Genomic DNA, 21634 nt, shown 5'->3' on the forward strand with positions numbered 1-21634 from the left:
GCACTCCCTGTCCAGAGACAGATGCCCCAAGCTATTCATGGGGAATATTCCTGGCAGGGAGAAGACACTAATCACCAAAGCACGCCCAGTCCAGAGACAGATGCGCCAAGCAATTCATGGTGAATATTCCTGGTGGGAGACACTAATCACCAAAGCACTCCCTGTCCAGAGACAAATGCCCCAAGCTATTCATGGGGAATATTCCTGGGGGGGGGGAGACACTAATCACCAAAACACTCCCTGTCCAGAGACAAATGCCCCAAACTATTCATGGGGAATATTCCTGGGGGGGAGAAGACACTAATCACAAAAACACGGCCATTCAAGAGACAGATGCCCCAAGCTATTCATGGGGAATATTCCTGGGGGGGAGAAGACACTAATCACCAAAGCACGCCCAGTCCAGAGACAGATGCCGTAAGCAATTCATGGGGAATATTCCTGGAGGGAGACACTAATCACCAAAGCACTCCCTGTCCAGAGACAAATGCCCCAAGCTATTCATGGGGAATATTCCTGGGGGGGGAGAAGACACTAATCACCAAAACACTCCCTGTCCAGAGACAGTAACCCCAACCTATTCACATAGCTCTCAACCATTTGTCTCGCAAAGTCGGGTGAAATCACCCGATTTTGTTTTTGGCGGGTGAGACGCCCGTTGGAATGAATGGGCGTGCAGGAGGCTTGGCGGGTGAGTCAGCCCTTTGCAAGGCGGGTGACACCCGCCAAATGCGGGTGAGTTGAGAGCTATGTATTCATGGGGAATATTCCTGGGGGGGAGACACTAATCACCAAAGCACTCCCAGTCCAGAGACAAATGCCCCAAGCTATTCATGGGGAATATTCCTGGGGGGGGCGGGGAAGACACTAATCACCAAAACACTCCCTGTCCAGAGACAGTAACCCCAACCTATTCATGGGGAATATTCCTGGGGCGGAGACACTAATCACCAAAGCACTCCCAGTCCAGAGACAAATGCCCCAAGCTATTCATGGGGAATATTCCTGGGGGGGGGGAGAAGAAACTAATCACCAAAACACTCCCTGTCCAGAGACAGTAACCCCAACCTATTCATGGGGAATATTCCTGGGGCGGAGACACTAATCACCAAAGCACGCCGAGTCCAGAGACAGATGCCCCAAACTATTCATGGGGAATATTCCTGGGGGGGAGAAGACACTAATCACAAAAACACGGCCATTCAAGAGACAGAAGCCCCAAGCTATTCATGGGGAATATTCCTGGGGGGGAGAAGACACTAATCACCAAAGCACGCCCAGTCCAGAGACAGATGCCCCAAGCAATTCATGGGGAATATTCCTGGGGGGAGACACTAATCACCAAAGCACTCCCTGTCCAGAGACAAATGCCCCAAGCTATTCATGGGGAATATTCCTGGGGGGGGGAAGAAGACACTAATCACCAAAACACTCCCTGTCCAGAGACAGTAACCCCAACCTATTCATGGGGAATATTCCTGGGGGGGAGACACTAATCACCAAAGCACTCCCAGTCCGGAGACAAATTCCCCAAGCTATTCATGGGGAATATTCCTGGGGGGGGGAGACACTAATCACCAAAACACTCCCTGTCCAGAGACAGTAACCCCAACCTATTCATGGGGAATATTCCTGGGGCGGAGACACTAATCACCAAAGCACGCCCAGTCCAGAGACAGATGCCCCAAACTATTCATGGGGAATATTCCTGGGGGGGAGAAGACACTAATCACAAAAACACGGCCATTCAAGAGACAGATGCCCCAAGCTATTCATGGGGAATATTCCTGGGGGGGAGAAGACACTAATCACCAAAGCACGCCCAGTCCAGAGACAGATGCCCCAAGCAATTCATGGGGAATATTCCTGGGGGGAGACACTAATCACCAAAGCACTCCCTGTCCAGAGACAAATGCCCCAAGCTATTCGTGGGGAATATTCCTGGGGGGGGGGAGAAGACACTAATCACCAAAACACTCCCTGTCCAGAGACAGTAACCCCAACCTATTCATGGGGAATATTCCTGGGGCGGAGACACTAATCACCAAAGCACGCCCAGTCCAGAGACAGATGCCCCAAACTATTCATGGGGAATATTCCTGGGGGGGAGAAGACACTAATCACAAAAACACGGCCATTCAAGAAACAAATGCCCCAAGCAATTCATGGGGAATATTCCTGGGGGGGGGGAGAAGACACTAATCACCAAAACACTCCCTGTCCAGAGACAGTAACCCCAACCTATTCATGGGGAATATTCCTGGGGGGGGGAGACACTAATCACCAAAACACTCCCTGTCCAGAGACAGTTACCCCAACCTATTCATGGGGAATATTCCTGGGGCGGAGACACTAATCACCAAAGCACTCCCAGTCCAGAGACAAATGCCCCAAGCTATTCATGGGGAATATTCCTGGGGGGGGGGGGAGAGAAGACACTAATCACCAAAACACTCCCTGTCCAGAGACAGGTGCCCCAACCTATTCATGGGGAATATTCCTGGGGGGAGAAGACACTAATCACCAAAGCACTCCCAGTCCAGAGACAGATGCCCCAACCTATTCATGGGGAATATTCCTGGGGCGGAGACACTAATCACCAAAGCACGCCCAGTCCAGAGACAGATGCCCCAAACTATTCATGGGGAATATTCCTGGGGCGGAGACACTAATCACCAAAGCACGCCCAGTCCAGAGACAGATGCCCCAAACTATTCATGGGGAATATTCCTGGGGCGGAGACACTAATCACCAAAGCACGCCCAGTCCAGAGACAGATGCCCCAAGCTATTCATGGGGAATATTCCTGGGGGGAGAAGACACTAATCACCAAAGCACTCCCAGTCCAGAGACAGATGCCCCAACCTATTCATGGGGAATATTCCTGGGGCGGAGACACTAATCACCAAAGCACGCCCAGTCCAGAGACAGATGCCCCAAACTATTCATGGGGAATATTCCTGGGGCGGAGACACTAATCACCAAAGCACGCCCAGTCCAGAGACAGATGCCCCAAGCTATTCATGGGGAATATTCCTGGGGGGAGAAGACACTAATCACCAAAGCACTCCCAGTCCAGAGACAGATGCCCCAACCTATTCATGGGGAATATTCCTGTGGCGGAGACACTAATCACCAAAGCACGCCCAGTCCAGAGACAGATGCCCCAAACTATTCATGGGGAATATTCCTGGGGGGGAGAAGACACTAATCACAAAAACACACCCCCTTTAGATGCAGGTGCCCCAAGCTATTCATGGGGAATATTCCTGGGGCTTTTCCATTGGGGCATCTGACCTGCCTCTACTCTGAGGACTCTTGCTGTTATGAGAGTGCCCTCTGAGCGGCTCTGCCCCTGATCTATCCCCTGAGCCTACATGGCATCTGCTCACTGAGCATGCGTCTGTGACCAGTGTCTTCATGACACCCATGTGCACATGGTCTCGGCAGACCTGCTCTGCCCGCTAAGGCCGGGGACCCTCAGAGACACCCTGAACTGAAGCTGTTTTGGGAGTTTTGGGAGTGGTGACACGGCAGACCTCGCCCTCTTTCCCATCTCATACTCAAAAACAGCACTTCAAATGGGAACAGCACGCAGGGCGTGGGATGCAATCAGTGCCCCCAGACTGCATTCAGGTGAGTGACAGGCTGTTCCTTCCTGGCTTCGTACTGAGAAGATGTTATTCTTGTTAATGCACGATATCTCTTATGTCTCCTCCTTACACTCCTTACTATGCGACTGGGAGAGGCTTGCAGCTCCTCCATACTCTGTAGGGGAACAATAGGACCAGCAGATTGGGTATGTGCATAGGAGGTCCAAGCAACCCCCCGACATTATGTGACTAGGAGTGGCTGAAGCTCCCCCTTCCTTTGTATGTCATTGGGAGGCCCAAGTCATTCCTGCGATGTGGATATGTGAATGCGAGGTCTAAGCAGCCCCCCTCCTTTAGGTGAATGGGAATGGCTTACAGCTCCACTCTTCTGTGTATGTGAATTGGAAGGGCAGTTAGATCTTCCAACTCAGATGTGTGAATGGGAGACCCAAGCAGACCCATCCTTTATGTGAATGGGAGTGGCTTGCAGCTCCACTCTTCTGTGTATGTGAATTGGAAGGGCAGTTAGATCTTCCAACTCAGATGTGTGAATGGGAGATCCAAGCAGACCCATCCTTTATGTGAATGGGAGTGGCTTGCAGCTCCTCTCATTTGTGTATGTTAATTTGAGGGCCACGTATACCCGCCAGCCTGAATATGTGAATGGGAGGGCCACGCATACCCGCCAGCCTGAATATGTGAATGGGACGGCCACGCATGCCCGCCAGTCTGGATATGTGAATGGGACGGCCACGCATGCCCGCCAGTCTGGATATGTGAATGGGAGGGCCACGCATACCCGCCAACCTGGATATGTGAATGGGAGGGCCACGCATACCCGCCAACCTGGATATGTGAATGGGAGGGCCACGTATACCCGCCAGTCTGGAAAAGGGAATGGGAGGTCCACGCATACCCGCCAGCCTGAATATGTGAATGGGAGGGCCACGCATACCCACCAGCCTGAATATGTGAATGGGACGGCCACGCATGCCCGCCAGTCTGGATATGTGAATGGGACGGTCACGCATACCCGCCAGTCTGGATATGTGAATGGGAGGTCCACACATACCCGCCAGCCTGAATATGTGAATGGGAGGGCCACGCATACCCGCCAGCCTGAATATGTGAATGGGACGGCCACGCATGCCCGCCAGTCTGGATATGTGAATGGGAGGGCCACGTATACCCGACCAGCCTGAATATCGGAATGGGAGATCCACGCATACCCGCCAGCCTGAATATGTGAATGGGAGTGCCACGTATGCCCGCCAGTCTGGATATGTGAATGGGAGGGCCACGTATACCTGCAAGCTTGGATATGTGAATGGGAGGGCCACGTATACCCGCCAGTCTGGATATGTGAATGGGAGGTCCAGGAAGCACCCCTCCTTTATGTGAATGGCCGTGTCTTGCACCTCCTCTCTCCTTTGTGTGAGAATGGGAAGTCCATGCATACCCGCCAGTCTGGATATGTGAATGGGAGGGCCACGCATACCCGCCAACCTGGATATGTGAATGGGAGGGCCACGCATACCCGCCAACCTGGATATGTGAATGGGAGGGCCACGCCTACCAGCCAACCTGGATATGTGAATGGGAGGGCCACGTATACCCACCAGTCTGGATAAGGGAATGGGAGGTCCACGCATACCCGCCAGCCTGAATATGTGAATGGGAGGGCCACGCATACCCGCCAGCCTGAATATGTGAATGGGACGGCCACGCATGCCCGCCAGTCTGGATATGTGAATGGGACGGCCACGCATGCCCGCCAGTCTGGATATGTGAATGGGAGGTCCACGCATACCCGCCAGCCTGAATATGTGAATGGGAGGGCCACGCATACCCGCCAGCCTGAATATGTGAATGGGACGGCCACACATGCCCGCCAGTCTGGATATGTGAATGGGAGGGCCACGTATACCCGACCAGCCTGAATATCGGAATGGGAGATCCAGGCATACCCGCCAGCCGGAATATGTGAATGGGAGTGCCACGTATGCCCGCCAGTCTGGATATGTGAATGGGAGGGCCACGTATACCTGCAAGCTTGGATAGGTGAATGGGAGGGCCACGTATACCCGCCAGTCTGGATATGTGAATGGGACGTCCAGGAAGCACCCCTTCTTTATGTGAATGGCCGTGGCTTGCACCTTCTCTCTCCTTTGTATGTGAATGGGAGGTCCACGTATACCTGCAAGCTTGGATATGTGAATGGGAGGGCCACGCAGATCCTCCAGCCTGGGTATGTGAATGGGAGGGCCATCTTGCAGCGCCCCACCCCCTGTGCATCTGGGAGGTTGTTAGGCAGAATCACATGCAGTGCCCTTTGGGAACACTACATGCAATTAAGACTACAAGTGTAATCACAATTTCACCTTTGGGACAAGCCTGTACTACACAGTAAAGTGGTAGCGATGGCTGAGCAGCCAGAATTATCTCAAGAGTTGAGTGAGCAGTAGAACAAGTTACACAAAGGACCAACAAATACAGTGATGGAGAAGGCACCGAGATTTGGTGGCCAGCCAATCAGGTCCATCCACACAGAAGGTCTTCTGAGCATGTCTGGTGCAGGAAACCAGGCTAAGGCAGGTTAAACCAGTATAGAGTGTGCAGGACTAGGCTCAGGGTGACACCACATCAGCAGTGTTCGAAATTGAGATTCAACGAGCAGGAGCTAAAACCAGCTCCTGGGTGTCGGGCATCAACGTGTAGGTAGGAGCTACTGCAGGGGAACCTGGAGCTACCAGAGATGCTCCTTTAACCTTTTGTGCATTTCATGTGAACCATTGTGTTTAACTCAAAGTTAATGTCAAATGTACATGTTCAAAAGGCACCAGGTAGTGCTAGGAGCCAGAAGTAGCTCCTGCTAGCTGTTGGTTTCAAAGCTAACCAGGCTCTACTATGCCAGGAGCAGGAGTTAAATAGCTCCCAGCTCCCCTCAATTTCGAACCATGCATCAGCACAACGCACTGCCCCATGGTCCCCACAGTCAAAGGAATGGTCCAAAAAAAGAATGGCATGGATTAAGACTTAAAAAGCACATTATTACCCTGATGGCTACCAGGCCGATTCAATGGGCTACTCAGGTGGTACAACTGGCTGCACTATTGGTGAAGACAAAAATAAAATACAGTTGCCTCCAGTCTACCTGTCAATACACCTGTAGGGTGATAGAATTACCCTGCAACAAAAATTGAATGTTTAAAAAGCACCCCTGTCCTAGGAACTATAAGGTCTACCGAAAGACAATACGTGGAATGCGCCTCATTAACGGGGGACTCCAGAAGAAATCCCTCTGATCACTAAAATAAAAAGATTCAGGAAAGCATACAGGGGAACAGCAACATTTTTACAGGGCCCACAAAGTTATACCACAGAACCCCAAACATTGAATTCTGCCCTAACATAGTGTCATTTAGTTTCAGTGTGCAGTGTGCAGTGTTTTCAGTTATGGGAGGGGGAGCAGGGAACAGAGGCACATCTGCATTCAATCAATCAGGAAACAAAATTGTAGGAATCTTCTACATGAGAGGGCTAAGCACGCCATGCTGCTCTGTATCCTTATTGATATGATATATGATATGGCATTTGTAACGCGCCTATACACAAGTGTTTCAAGGCACGACGAGGCAGGGGGCAGGGGAACAAGGGGAGACAGATAACGATCCTACTAGGCCAGGTGTCATTCAGATCGCGCAAGTGCAAGGGTAGAGGGGACTGGGAAAAGTGCAAGGGGAGGGGGAGAGGGGAAAGTTCAGTACATGGTTAGTAGAGTACAAGATAAATGATAGGGCCAGCTGGTGGCAAGTGCAAGGAAAGTGCAGTACATGGTTAGTAGAATACAAGATAAATGATAGGGCCAGCTAGTAGCAAGTGCAAGGAAAGTGCAGTACATGGTTAGTAGAATACAAGATAAATAATAGGGCCAGCTGGTGGCAAGTGCAAGGTAAGTGCCGGGAGAATGGGCTGTGGGATACAGAGACAGTCCCGTAATGCAGGTAGGCAGTGCAGGGAAGAGTGGCTGGGCCAAGGACCGAGATCGGTGAGTGGCCCAGTTGCAGATTCAGTGCAGGTTCAGTGATTTTAGCAGGGGAGAGAGGGAGAGAAAGCAGAGGCAAAGAGGAAGGTTTTGAGGTGCTTCCGGAACCGGAGATGGTTCTCCTCAAGTTTCAGGGAGGCAGGAAGGCTGTTCCAGAGGGAGGCCCCTGCTGCGGAGAGAGATCTACCACCAGCTCGTTGCTTGGAGAAGCAGCTGACCCTGAGGTAGTTGGAGGTGGATGAGCGAAGAGCTCGAGAAGGAGATATTTAGGAAGAGAGAGTTGAAGGTATTTTGGCCCAAGGCACCAGAAGGCCTTGTGGATAATGCAGAGGGTTTTGAACCTAATCCTCGCAGCCACTGGGAGCCAGTGTAGTGATTTCAGTCCTGGAGAGATACGGTCCCTGGGCTTGAGGCCAAGGACAAGTCTCGCGGTCCTGTTCTGGATGAGTTGCAAAGGGCGGAGAGTAGAGGCAGGAAGATTTAGATAGAGGCTGTTACATTAGTCCAGCTTCGAGAGAACCAGGGCTCTGGAGACAGTGAGCTTCTGGGGTAAGGAGAGGAAAGGAAGGATACCTCTGAGGAGGTGCAGCTGGTAGTGTGACTTCTTAGAGACGTCAGATATGTGAGGAGAGAAAGAGTGTGGAGTCGAAGATGACCCAGAGGTTTTTTGCCTTGCAGGTAGGAGCAGGAAGAGGGCCAGAGAGCTGCAGGGAAGGAGGGAGTGGGTGTGCCGATAAGTAGAATCTCAATACAATACAAATTGTATTGTACTGATATTTGTAGAGCGTTGACAAAGACCGAAAGGCATCAAGGCGCTAGAAGGAGTGAGAGAAAGAGAACCGCTTCAGACGAGCAGGGCTAGAACAGGAGAGTTTTCATAGTCCTTCGAAAAAGAAGATATTCAGAAATGTTGCAGAGCTCGGGCGGCAAAGAGTTCCAGAGCATAGGGGCCAGTACCGTAAAGGATCTTCCTCTGGCCCGGCAGAATCTGGGAGTACATAGCAAAGATTGGTTAGTCGAGCGAAGAAGCCTGCTGGGTGTGTAGGGCATGAGCCTAGATCGCAGAAACTCTGCCCCAGTATTGTGGGTAGCACGATGAACAAGACAGAGAGGATTTTAAACTTGACTCGGCTCCTGACAGGGAGCCAGTGTAATTGGCAGAGTAGGTCCTGGGAGTGTGTTAGTCTGGGAGCTCCCAGAGCAAGATGGGCAGCAGCATTCTGGAGAATCTGTAAACCTTGTAATAGAGCCTCAGCTTGGCCTAGATAGATTCCGTTACAGTAGTCGAGGGATCCCATGATGGATGCAGTCACAATGTTTGTTGTAGATTCAAGCAGTAAGAACAGTAGGATATTTTTCAATACTTTCAGTTTAGTGAAGCCAAGTTGGCAGACTGGAGAGATTTGAGCTTCTCTTGAGCCTGTGGTCATTCATTTGACCACTAGGTTTTTCACTATCGGGGTGGGTTCAGGACATGGGCTAAGGGAAGTCGGACAATATTCACAAGTCCAAGGCTATCCTATATTGTTAGACCCGACCAGCAAGACCTATCTCCGTTGAGTTTCAGCCAATTATTGGCCATCCAGGGCCCAACCACAGTTAACCAGTCTTTCAGTTTTTGGGGGGTCAGCAGATGGCACATTGAGGCGAAAAAGGATCTGTGTGTCATCAGCACATGAAAAAATGGACCCCATGCCTAGCAATCAGGTTGGACAGGGCCTGCATGTATAGGTTAAACAACAGGGGAGACAGAGCGGACCCCCTCCTGACCCTGCAGTTAAGGGCTGTAGGAAAAGAGGTGAAAGGGGAAAGAGGAACAGTTGGAACCCGGTTAGACAGAAATTCCTGCCCCTTGAAGACACTGGAGCATGTTCTGATGGTCAACAGTGTCAAAGGCCGAAGAGTGGTCAAGCAGTATCAGAGCTCCCACCTCTCTGCGGTCCTGAAGCCAAGCAATGTCATCCATGAGCACCACCATCACTGACTCTGTACCCATACCAGGGCGGTATGAAAGGAATGAAGAAGGTGGTTGGATTCCACAAAGGAAGAAAGCTGGGGGGTCGCAATTGACTCCATTATTTTCATAAGTACAGGAAGCAGTTTAAATAGGGCGGTAGTTCTCAACTATTGCCTTTTTCAGCAGAGGAGAAATAACAGCGTGTATGAGGGGCTCTGGGATGTCCCCAATTGAAAGAGTGTTCAAGCGTTGCAGTAAACATAGAAATCGATTTGTTAGAAACAGTCTGAAGAACGCGAAGAGGGATTGGGTCAGCGGGAGAGGCATATTTTAGTTTTGACAGTGAAGATAAGACCATAATGTCTGTCACTGTGCTGAATTCAAAGGCAATAGAGTGTGTCTCTTTAGGATTGAGAAGTGCAACAGGGGAGTCAACAGAGACTGACCTAGCTATACTGATCCGGTCCCGAATTTTACAGATTTCTTCCCTATAAAAGGAGTCAATATTGCGTGTGCTTGTGTTTGCAAAGTCTTAAGGGGGGGTCGTACTGGGGTGACCAGCTCCTCGGTAACTCGGAACAGTTCTTTGGCGGAGCAAGAGGCAGTAAGAATGCGCTCAGCAAAGTGATTAGCTTTTGGTATTTTATAGCAGTCTGATAGATAGTACAAGACAGCACATGGGTTAGTTTGGCATAGGATCAGTCTGATAGATAGTATGACCCTGCACACAAGCTAGTTTGGCTGAGGTTTCAAAGTGCCTATGTCATCTCCGTTCGGCTTGCCGACATTGTTGTTTCAGCAGCCGCGGAGCAGAGGTTTTAGAACGTTCGACAGAGAGCCTGGAGCGAGCCAAGGTATCAGCAGTCTCCTGTATAGCGTCAATCAAAGCAAGACTAGGACTTTCTCACTTGCTAGACCCCTTTGGGTGAGGATTCAATCTATCTAGTAATAGAATCAGGGGACAAGGCTGTCCCCTCTCTCCTCTGATATTCGCAATGGCAATGGAGCTTTTTGCGACCCAAATCAGACTAGACGCAGAGTTTAAGGGGGTGATATTTGGGAAGGCAACCCACAAATTCGCATTATATGCAGACAACATAATGCTTTTCATGAAAGACACCAAAAACACACTACACAGTGCCATGACAAAGTGGCAAGAGTTTGAGAAGTTATCAGGGTTCTCCATTAACTTCTCCAAACCTAAAGCAATAAATATAACGGAGAAGAGGGAGGAGGTCGAGATCCTGGAGAAGACATTCCCCCTAATCTGGGAAAAAGAAACTCTGGAATACGTGGGAATCCACTTAACAAAAAGCGTAGGTAGACTGTATAGGACAAACATAATACCCCTCTGGAAACAGCTACAAGAGGACATGCAAAGATGGGAAACCCAAGAACTGTCATGGTTTGCACGTATCGCCACAGTGAAAATGACCCTCCACCCTCGACTGCTCTACGTGGTAGGCTTGCTGCCCATAGCTATACCCCCTTGTGCGATTAAGAAATTACAAAAAGCAAAATTTACCTTCATTTGGCAAGGCAAGAAACCTAAGATACAAAAACGTATTCAGATGCGCCCTCCACTTCTAGGATGTCTGGGAGTCCCAGATGTTGGGAGATACATACTGGCGGCTCACCTGGCACCAATGTTGAGGTGGGCGAGGCAGGATGACCTAAAAGGGTGGTGCGAGAAAGAGCAGGCAGCCACAATGATCCCGTTGAAAGCACTGCAAGCACTTGACGTGGGAGCCTGGGAAAGGGGGGGCACCTCTATTGGAAGCAACTAAGATGTCTTTACATAGCTGGAACAAAGCCTTGGGTTGGAAACACATTCGGCGAGGGATGGGCCTACTCACCCCCTTAACACATAATGCAGACTTTCTGGGATGGTTGGACGGGGCGGAATCTCTGACCCTTAAGTGCACGTACAGGGAGGGGTCCCCTCTGCTCTTCACATCGGGGAAAAGAGAGATCACACAAATCAGACACTGGATCTCGCACCCAATGGTAAAAAGGGCGGGCACGAGGACACTGTCTGGATTGCAGTTAACTATGCAGGAGGGTCTGACTGCGAGAGGGATAGCCAGGCTATACAGATTACCGAATAATGCGCAACTAGAGGATAACCGCCCATACAAAGACATTTGGGAAAGGGACATGGGGGCAACAATATCGGAAGAGGAATGGAGTCAGATATGGTTGATGGCACACGGCTCATCCAAATGCACCACGATCAAAGAATGGCCTACAAGCTGTGTTATAGGTGGTACATGTCCCCCTATCGCCTACACAAAATCAATGAAAAATACTCCCCTACGTGTTAGAGACACTGCAGGGAGAGGGGGGAGCTATACCACATTTGGTGGACATGCCCAAAAGCAGTAACATATTGGAAAGAAGTGGTAGGGTATATGAAGGACATTACGGGCGCGGAACTCCCAATGGCACCCAAGACAATCTTACTAGGAACAGCAGCAGAAGGTACTTATGCAATGCCGGTGGAGCATAGAGTCACCTTAATCACACACCTATTGTCAGCTGCAAGAATGACACTGGCAAAGAGATGACAGAATGAAACAGGACCGACGACGGCCTGGTGGTGGGTCAAGATCTGGGGGGTTATGGCAATGGAAAAAATCTGTGCCCTTAAAACAGGGAAATACCTGAAATTCTTGGTGGTCTGGAACCTCTCCCACGATTTTGTGAAAGACAGAGAAGCCCATTTCTACAAACCACGAATACTTACTTAAAAACGTTCATGTCGCCTGACGGGCCAACTACGGACAAAACTGCACACACATTCTGAAAAGAACTCAGTAAAGAAGAGAAGACTCTGGACCCTGATGAGTTGGGGTAAAGGGAGGAGGCGGGGGCAAGGGGCAGGGGTGGGGGTCATTTGTTGGGACAATATTGAAAATAGTCGGGGGCACCTGGGCAGCCATTGAACAAAGTTAATAGATTGTCGTATCTTTAAATGCTGTAAGTGCACAAGCCTCTGATAAATAACATTTAAAAAAAAAAAAATAGAATGAGTGGTGGAATTGGACCAATGACGCCGGGTTTTAAATAAGACCTTAGGTCTTAGTTTGGACATTGAGAAAAGAAGGGAGAAAGGTAGCAAGGAGTGATCGGACCACAGCAAGGGCGACGTGGGAAAGGAATGGTGGTCAATAAGATCAGAGAAAATGAGGTCTAGTTGATTCCCTCCCATGTGGGTGGGGCTATGATTTATCAAGGTAAAAGAACAGTTGGCCAAGGAGGAGACCAGCCTGTTGGCTTGATCTTTTGGGTTGTTAGGGTAAAGATTGACGTCGCCAAGAATGACTAATTTTGATTACGTCAGAAGTCATCCAAGAATTGATTAGTAGCATACCCAGGAGGGCAGTAGGCTATTAAGAAATCGATTGAGTTTCCAGGTGAAGCCTGAATTCTGACTAACAATAATTGACATGGTAATTTATGGGTCAGGGCAATGGTAGAGCAGCTTAGTGAATTCTTAAACGCGATGGCCACTCCACCCCCAGTCTTGGACGCAGGCCGGTCGAATTGTAAAGTGCAGTATTGAGGAGGAAGCATTTATTTTTTGTTTTTTTTATTTGGTTGGCTGAATATGATCAACCTTTCAAATTTTTACACATTTTTACAAAATTCTTCACACATAATACATCATTACAATGTACATGATTTCATATTTACATGAACACATAAAAATCTTTTCTAAATAAAACCCTTCAAGATATATCTTGATACATAGCATTTTATTTCATGTATTATAATGGAATTTGTCATGTGTAAAATTATAAATTTATTTTTGCAGCTGCTAAACATTTCATATACTGGTCATTTACTTGATTTTTCGAAGTTCTCAGTCTATTACCTACGATTATTATTCACATCTGGTAGTAAAGGGTCAAGATAATGAACGATTGCTTTCCTTACGGTTAACTTTGTGTTGGAGAAGATGGTCTGCCGTATTTCGTCATTTCCAGTTGGTTTAAGTATACAAAGTTGGTTCGCAAAGAACAATTTGTCTCTGCACACACACATCCATACATGACCCATGTCACACATGCAGCCAAGTAGCTAACTACCAGCACACTGCAACATGCACTGTTTTAAACGTGAATGCATGGCCACTTACTGCTCGACTCCAGACGGGCCTGCATCCTGAGGATCTGGTGGTGAAGCACTGGGCAAATGCGCTCCAGGACCCTCATCTGCAGGGTGGTAAGCGGGGCCCTGCGCCCCACTGCATCTGCTGCCTCCAAGTGGCACCGGGCCTTCTTGAGAGCCCTGGACTTGTAGTCCTCCCAGCGCTTCTGGACGTGTTTGATGTCACGGGGTGCCATCCCCTCCGCGTTGATGGCACCGACTATGTCCTTCCAGATCCTCTCCCATCCTTCCTTGTCAGCGCGCGATGGTGTGAAGAGGGCATCATAGTGCCCCAGAACTTGCTCCACCAGGATACCAGCTTTCTTTTCACTGAAGCTGGTAGACCTCTGCCTCTGTGCTGGGGGGTTGCCACTGGTGCCGGAAGGTATTGTGTTGGACATGGCAACCCCCGAGGCAGGTGTGGGTGGGCAACTGGGTCCTGGGCTGTGGAGTGATGGAACACCAGTCGGGAGTCTTCTGTTCCAGCAGGGGTGGTCACAGCAACTGGACCCCTGCAGATGGCAGATGTGCAGGCACCAAATGTCAGGGCATGGTGGCAGCAGGCAGGCAGCAGCAGTTGGCTCATGGGAAGCTGCTCGGGGCTCTGGGAGCAGTAATTCGGCTTTCTGGGCAGGAGCGTGGTCTTCCGTGTGTTGTCGCATGGCCAGCTTGATATGGAGTGATTTGGCACGTGAAAAAACTGCACGTCAGCATGTAATTCGAGGAAAGACCCTTAGCGCGTAAGCGCGTATGTGATGTAACACGCGCGGGCGTTTCCCTGGCACGGGTTGAAGGTCCCACGTGGGTTTCCATCGCTATGTACGTGCTTTTCGTGGAAAGCAGTGCGTGTGTTTACCAGGCATTGGTGTTCACACGCAATTACTTCACAACGGGTGGGTGTTGGCTACGCGTTCTTCTTCTACACGCAAGGCAGACAGTGAGTTGCACATGCTATTTTTCCCACTGCGGGTGTCCCTGTTCGTCGAGTACCCCTTTTTTTCCAGCCATACTAGCATGCCTGTTGATCACGTACATATTTTTTGGGTTCCTTGCTGCCACAGCATACTGCGTGTGTTTTTTCACACGCACGTGGGCTACAGGGGTCGCTTATCTCTTTTTCTTGCTTTTATGGGATGCTTGTGCGTTGCGTGACACATCATTTCTCCCAGGGGGCCACAGAATGGGACATTCATCGTAGCTGTATATACATGTTTGTTGTTTGCGCACACTTTTGTAATGCGCAGGGACGCTACCGCCTGCCTTCATGTGGTGGACGTGTTTAGGCCTGTGCGTGTCTTTAGACCGTGCGTGGGTTTCCCCAATTTGATTCCATGAATACATGTGGTTTGCGTGCGTGTGGGTGTTCCGTGTACTTCCCAGCAGTACATCCCCAGTTACGCCCTTCTTTTCAGGCGTTGTTCCACTTTCCATTCGTTCTGCCCCGTGTTCCGCCCCCTTTTTGGTGTGTGCGCTAAAGTTGTGCGCTTTTGCTGTGCACGTTGCGCATGGCGTTCCTGGATGTTGCAATGACGTGTGTGCCCGTGTGCGCCACGCATGGATTTGGTGCACATCACAGGGAAAACGCACGAAGGCCCTTCCATGAATCACACGCGTGCGTGTGCGCTTGCTTTTTCACGCATTCGCCAGCTTGCGCCACGATTTTCGGCGCACATTTGTTCAGCACCTCATTTCGCCATTGTTGCGGAAAAGGGTGAGATGAGCTAATGAAGTAGTAAGCTATTACACTTAATATGTTAGTTGCCTGAAAGCCCAATAAACACTTACGAACGAAACCCCATTTTTTCCAAGCCACATGAATTGACAAAGGTAGCAAACCCAATTCAAAACACAAGATTGGCACCGGTGTGGACATAGGTAATTGTAAAACCTTTTGCCAGAAGCGAGCTTCTAAAATGTGCCATATAGCCTGTTGTTTGTTAGACATAGTTTCCATCCCATACAACATGATTGGAATGACTTTTTGTTCATAAAATGCCATTATATGCTTGTATGAGAATTTACCATATTTATAAATTAGAATCTTTGCTTGCTAGATTAAGGTTGCCAATTTACAATCCAAATTACTCAAATGAGTTGAGTTAGACATGGAATTTTGTACGAACATTCCCAAGTATTTGTATTCCGATACAATTTGAAGTTTCGCGTTTTATAGGGTCCATTTATATTTGGTAAAACGATTTTTGCTTTTCACTTTGCATACTAGAATCTGAGTTTTTTCCTGATTGACAGTTAAATTATTCGTTTCGACGTATTTCGCTAAGGTGTTTATTAAGTTCTGAAGGTCTGTTGGTGTCTGAGAAAAAAGCAATACATCATCTGCGTATAGTAACCAAGCTATACGCTGTTCGCCAAGTTAAGGTGCATCTGATAAAGTAGATATGAAGGATTTCCCTAACTCTAGAATGAAAAAGTTGAACAAGATTGAGGCCAGTATGCAACCTTGTTTCAGGCCTAGATTTGTACTAAACGCTAAGGTTAGTAGCCCTTCTGTAGTTAGTCGCACTTGCATAGAGGTGTTAGTATGCAAATGTTGGATCAGAGCTATTAAAGAGGATGGGCAACCATATCGAAGTAGTTTAACGTACAGTAATTTTCGATCAATGGAATCAAACGCCATGTAAAGTGGTTGTTTGTTATTGATGCTCTGTGATTTCAACATGTTTAGAGTGATCATATTTGGCGCTGTGCCCAAGCCAGTTACAAATCCTGATTGAAAGGGATCTAGTCTAAAAGTTTTCACAGACCAGTTGGTAAATTCACGTAATATAATACGAGCAAAAATCTTGCCAGGTGCATCTAATAAAGATATCGGGTGGTAGCTTGCTGGATTATTAGGATCTCCTTTTTTATATATTGGTATGGTGATGGAATGCTTCCATGACTAAGGAATAGTTTGAGTTTGATTCACATTGTTAAACATAGTTAGTAGAATGTCGGCCCACAAATCTGGATGTTGTTTCAGAGTAAGATTCGATAGGCCATCTGGGCCAGGAGCTCTCGAACCACTGGCTTTATGTATGAAATATATCATTTATATCAAAATGTAAATGAAAAACGCCAATTGGGATCGTTTCAGACTCACAAGATGTCTCCTCGGGTTGCATATATATTTTTGTGTAATAATCAATCCAAGTGTGCTCATTGACACAGTTCGATTGAATAGCAGCCTGATGACCAGCCACAGACTGATTTATGGTCAACCAAATTTGTAAGGTGTTCTTGTTGCATTAAGTGTGCAGCATGTTGGCTCCATCATTTTGATAGATTATGGATTTACGGCTCGCAGCCAATTTTTATACTTAGTTTTGATATGTGTTAGTGTGAGGGCTCTTTCTGCTGTTGGTAATTTTAAAGCTTGTCGCTTTTCCTGGCGAATTTGACTTTTTTACCAAAGAAATAGAAAGTAGGCATTTGTTTTTCCTTCTGTCGAATAGATTTAGGCTGGAACAACTGCATAGTGTCAGAATAGATGATCTCTTTTGATTGCGGGTCAAAGCTAGAACATTTTGTTTGTAATGCATAAGTCCTTCAAGGAAGCTTCTGTCCAGAATAGCCTATTTCGGGCTGTGTTTACGCCTAGGATGCCTGCATGTGATCATGCTGTGCTGTGTCTGCTAGATGTGGGATTGACCATTTCATAAGTAACATATTGTGATCACTCATGTCTGTAAAATGTGTAATTTGAGTCATAAGTTTAATATCTACATAGATATAGGCCCTCATTACGACCCTGGCGCAAAGCGAAAAACGATGGCGGTAAACGATTACCGCCATCGTCTTCCGCTCGGGCCGATTACGACCCGTGACCGTAAACTACGATGTCACTAGCGGCATCGTAGCTAACGCTGCCGCTGACTGCGCCAAGGGCGCGCGCACGCGAACATCCACACCGTACTTAGCGCCATGGCGGAAAGGTGCGGGAATGCCGACCCAAGCGGACATGCCCCTAACGCCATCACCCAGGCCGTTAAGTACCTTACTGCCATGGTGCAAATTACGCCATCGCGAACCAACCGTAAAGGGCCATGTAAAGTGAATGCAGCTGCCACAGGTGCACAGAAACAGCACAGGTGAAGGCAATACAGACACAGGAAGTACAAAAAGAGCACACCCCACCCCTTACCACACCCAGTCACACTCCACAATGATACCAATAGGACTAGCAATGTTGGGGCTGGAGGACCTGATAGCAATGCGAGTGCTACAACAGCAACTACAACAACAACAACAACAACAACAGGCTGCACAGAGGAGACGCAGGAGGAGAAGGAGGGCAAGGCAGGCCCAGCAAGCCCCACCAGCACAGCCAGTGCCACCACGCAGGCAGCCCCCAATCCCACGCATCAGACCCAGCCCATTCAACCTCACCGCTGAGCAGATCCACACCCTGTACCGACTGGACCGGGACACCATCACCACCATTGTGGACATGATACACAACGACATCGTCAGCATGATTGATACACCCACCGCCACCCCCCCCCTACTGAAGGTAGTGTCCGTGCTCCACTTCCTGGCCACAGGCACCTACCAGCACACAGTGGGGCACTTGCATGGCATATCACAACCATTATTCTCGCGTACACTGATGCAAGTGCTCGATGCCCTCCTCAAGCACACAGATGACCACATCTCATTACCACGGTCTGCCCAGGAGATTGCCAACACCAAAGTGGGTTTCCATGCACTGGCCGGCATACCTGGTTGCATTGGTGCCATTGACTGCACCCATGTTGAATTGGTGGTCCCACATGCCATGGAGGTACCGTACCGCAACCGTAAACATTTCCACTCAATCAACGTGCAAATGGTCTGTGACTCCAACAGGATCATCACACATTGTTGTACCAGATTCCCCGGATCAACCCATGATTCTATGATCCTTCGGAACTCAACAATACCACGCTACATGGAGCGACATGCAGGCCCAAGATCCTACCTACTCGGTGAGTCTAATGACATGAGCATGGAAATGCAAAGTGGGTGTTGAATGACGTACCAATGCATATTACATCTGGCAGATACAGGGGGGTGGGTGCAACTAGCAGTAGCCAGATCATTCCCTGTGGCTGCACTGACGTCAACAGAGAAGTGTACACATCATGCCTGACCTAATCATCCCAACATGTGAATGAAAGTGCATCCCAAGAACGACACAACCATTTACAAGTGCATTGTGCAAATTGTGGCCGCATTGACCCTAAAGAATAACACCAACATGCACGTCACCATGCACCAACTACTGAAAGGCCTGTCCCCCACAACTGCGCACAAAGGAGGCACATGACAGACAGGGACATCAATGCACCACTACAAGACCCACAAACTGTCCCCATTGACACCAGTAATGCTCACTGGGGTCATAATGAGCCAGACATCGATGTTGCTATCATGTGAGCTTCAAGCTCACAGGACACGTGCAAGGTCACATGAATGACGGCCTGAACGGTCACAGTGGATGGCCACTCACAAGGCAATCGTCCCCCCTGCATTGTGTTTCAGCACGCAAAACAGTACATGAGAGCCATGAACACATACTGGTTGCACAGTGTAAATCCATAACCACAACTCCAATTGGTGCACAGTAACAGTGAGAATCAAGGCATGGTTGTGCGTCATGTTCACATATCAATCTCGTTCCTGACACATTCCTTTCTCACATTTTACAGGTGATGCGGGCTATCCCCTGAAGAGGTGGCTCCTCACACCAGTCCGGAACCAATCGAACCAGCATGAGGAGGACTACAACCATAACCATGCACGTACCCGTGTGGTGATAGAGCATGCTTTTGGCCTACTGAAGGCACGTTTCCGCTGCCTCAGCAGGTCTGGCGGGGCACTCCTGTACCGCCATGAGAAGGTTGCAAAGATCGTCATGGCATGTGTCATGCTACACAATATGTGCATCAGACGAAACGTGCCTCTGCCCCCTGACGCAGAACCACAACCACCTGATGATGGGGATGATGATGATGTGGATGGGGCAGCACCTCAGGGAGGCAGCGATGCACAGGAGGGCCATATTATGCGTCAGAATGTCATTGACCGATACTTCTAGCACACACAGCGAGTGTGTGACATATGGATGGCACTTGGGGCACTGTGTGTGTCTGGTATGTCAACACTGTGGACTGTAACAATAAAGCACACATACGCAATGAGCAATGTCCACACTTTTAGTTTGTGAGAAAAGAAAAAGTGTATTGTACTACTGAATAGGTATAACAGTACCCCTCCCCCTCCCCCCTGAACACTCCAACACACCCAATACCCCCCTCCCCCTCCCCCCTGAACACTCCAACACACCCAATACCCCCCTCCCCCTTCCCCCTGAACACTCCAACACACCCAATACCCCCCTCCCCCTCCCCCCTGAACACTCCAACACACCCAATACCCCCTCCCCCTCCCCCTGAACACCCTGCAAACATGTGACAGTGCCCGTGGTGAAGTGAGTATAGTTCAGCACACTATTGACTGCCCCCTCTCCCGGAACCTGGGGCCCCCCTGGCTGTGCTCCTCAGGGTCCTGGATGACCTGCGGACGGGAGAGGCTTGTGCTGAACTTGCAGCCGAGGATGTACCGGGCTGCTCAGTACGGCATGTGTCCAGGATTGTCTGGATGAGCTGGCTCATCATCTGCCGCCCTGCAGCAAGTTCGGTGCAAATGTCCCTGCTGGCAGTTTGGATGGCAGCCCTGATGCCATCAGCACTCCTCTCCATGGCTGCACTGGTACTTACACATTCTGCTACATGCTGCGTGAGGAGTGTGCCCAGTGCTTCCTGCCTGTTGGCAATCTGCTCCAGCGACAGCTGGAATTCTGGCCCAATGGGGGGTGTCAATGGGGGACCAATGGGACTACTCCCATCTTCCACAACTCCCACTGGGCTTGGAGTTGCTGGCCATGAATTAGCTGGCGATGGGCCCAGGGTGTCATCTCCATGATGGCTGATTGGGGATAGGTGTGGTGAGTGCAGTTGTGTGTTGTGGTGAAGTCCGGTGTCATCCTCCACATCACTGTCGGAGCAGGCAGCGATGGCTGCAGTCTCCCCAACAGTACTGCTCCCTGCTGACGCATTGCCCTCAGTGGGCAACAGTGGGTGTGTTTGGGCTGCAGGTGCTGTCACGACCCCTTCCTCAGGGGACTTTGCTGCCCTGGGCTCTTCAGCCTGGCGTGGATTCTGCCTGGGTCCAGCAGAGGTGGATGCATGGTTCCCCTCTCCCACTCTCCTGGCCTTCTTGGCTGGGGTGCTGGTGTTGTCGTCCCTGCCAGTGTCCGATTGCGAGCCTGTGGTGGAGCAGAGGAGGGTGACTGTTATTGATGGTTCAGCGGACATTGAGCAGGCATTGTGAAGAGTGAAATGGATAGATGGTGGAGTTAGTAGCCCGTGACATACAGGTTGCCTCCCTTTAGGTTCGGTTTTGCATGCAGGTGTGTGTCTGCCTACTGTACAGTGTACATGCTGCATGTGCGCAGGGTGTGGCTCATCTGCTGATGTGTTGCGTCTGCCACATTGTGATTGTCACGTGCAAGTGTATCAGGGTGTCTTGCAGGGCTGGATATGAGGCACCTACCTGTGTCTCCAGATCTCGGGGCCCCTCTCTCCATCTCGCCGACACCTTCGATGCACTCAATGCCAATCAGAGAGGCACATGTCTCCTCCCACGGCTGCATCTTCAGTGGGGAGTCTGCTCCCCCGCCAGTTCCCAGGGCCAGGTTACGGTTGGCAGACATAATGCCCCGGACCCTGATCCGCAGGTCGTCCCATCTCTTGTGGCACTGTTTGGAGGTGCGTGGGGTGGTTCCAACAGCACTGACACGTTGTGCCACAAGTTCCCACACCTCCTTTTTGCGGCCTATGGCTG

The 21634-nt window shown here is 49.7% G+C and overlaps 1 protein-coding gene across 1 annotated transcript in view; it reads left to right on the top strand.

The window, feature by feature from the left end:
- The first annotated feature begins 3439 nt into the window (after positions 1–3439).
- Positions 3440–21634, top strand: part of LOC138570271 (zinc finger protein 84-like) — a 91505-nt gene continuing 73310 nt past the window's right edge. Inside the window, exon 1 of the mRNA XM_069649039.1 lies at positions 3440–3636. The gene's annotated coding sequence lies outside the window, so the exon portion shown is untranslated. The remainder of the gene's footprint in view (positions 3637–21634) is intronic.

Source organism: Ambystoma mexicanum, chromosome 2q, assembly GCF_040938575.1.
Source record: "Ambystoma mexicanum isolate Mex_15411 chromosome 2q, UKY_AmexF1_1, whole genome shotgun sequence".
Lineage (NCBI taxonomy): Eukaryota > Metazoa > Chordata > Amphibia > Caudata > Ambystomatidae > Ambystoma > Ambystoma mexicanum.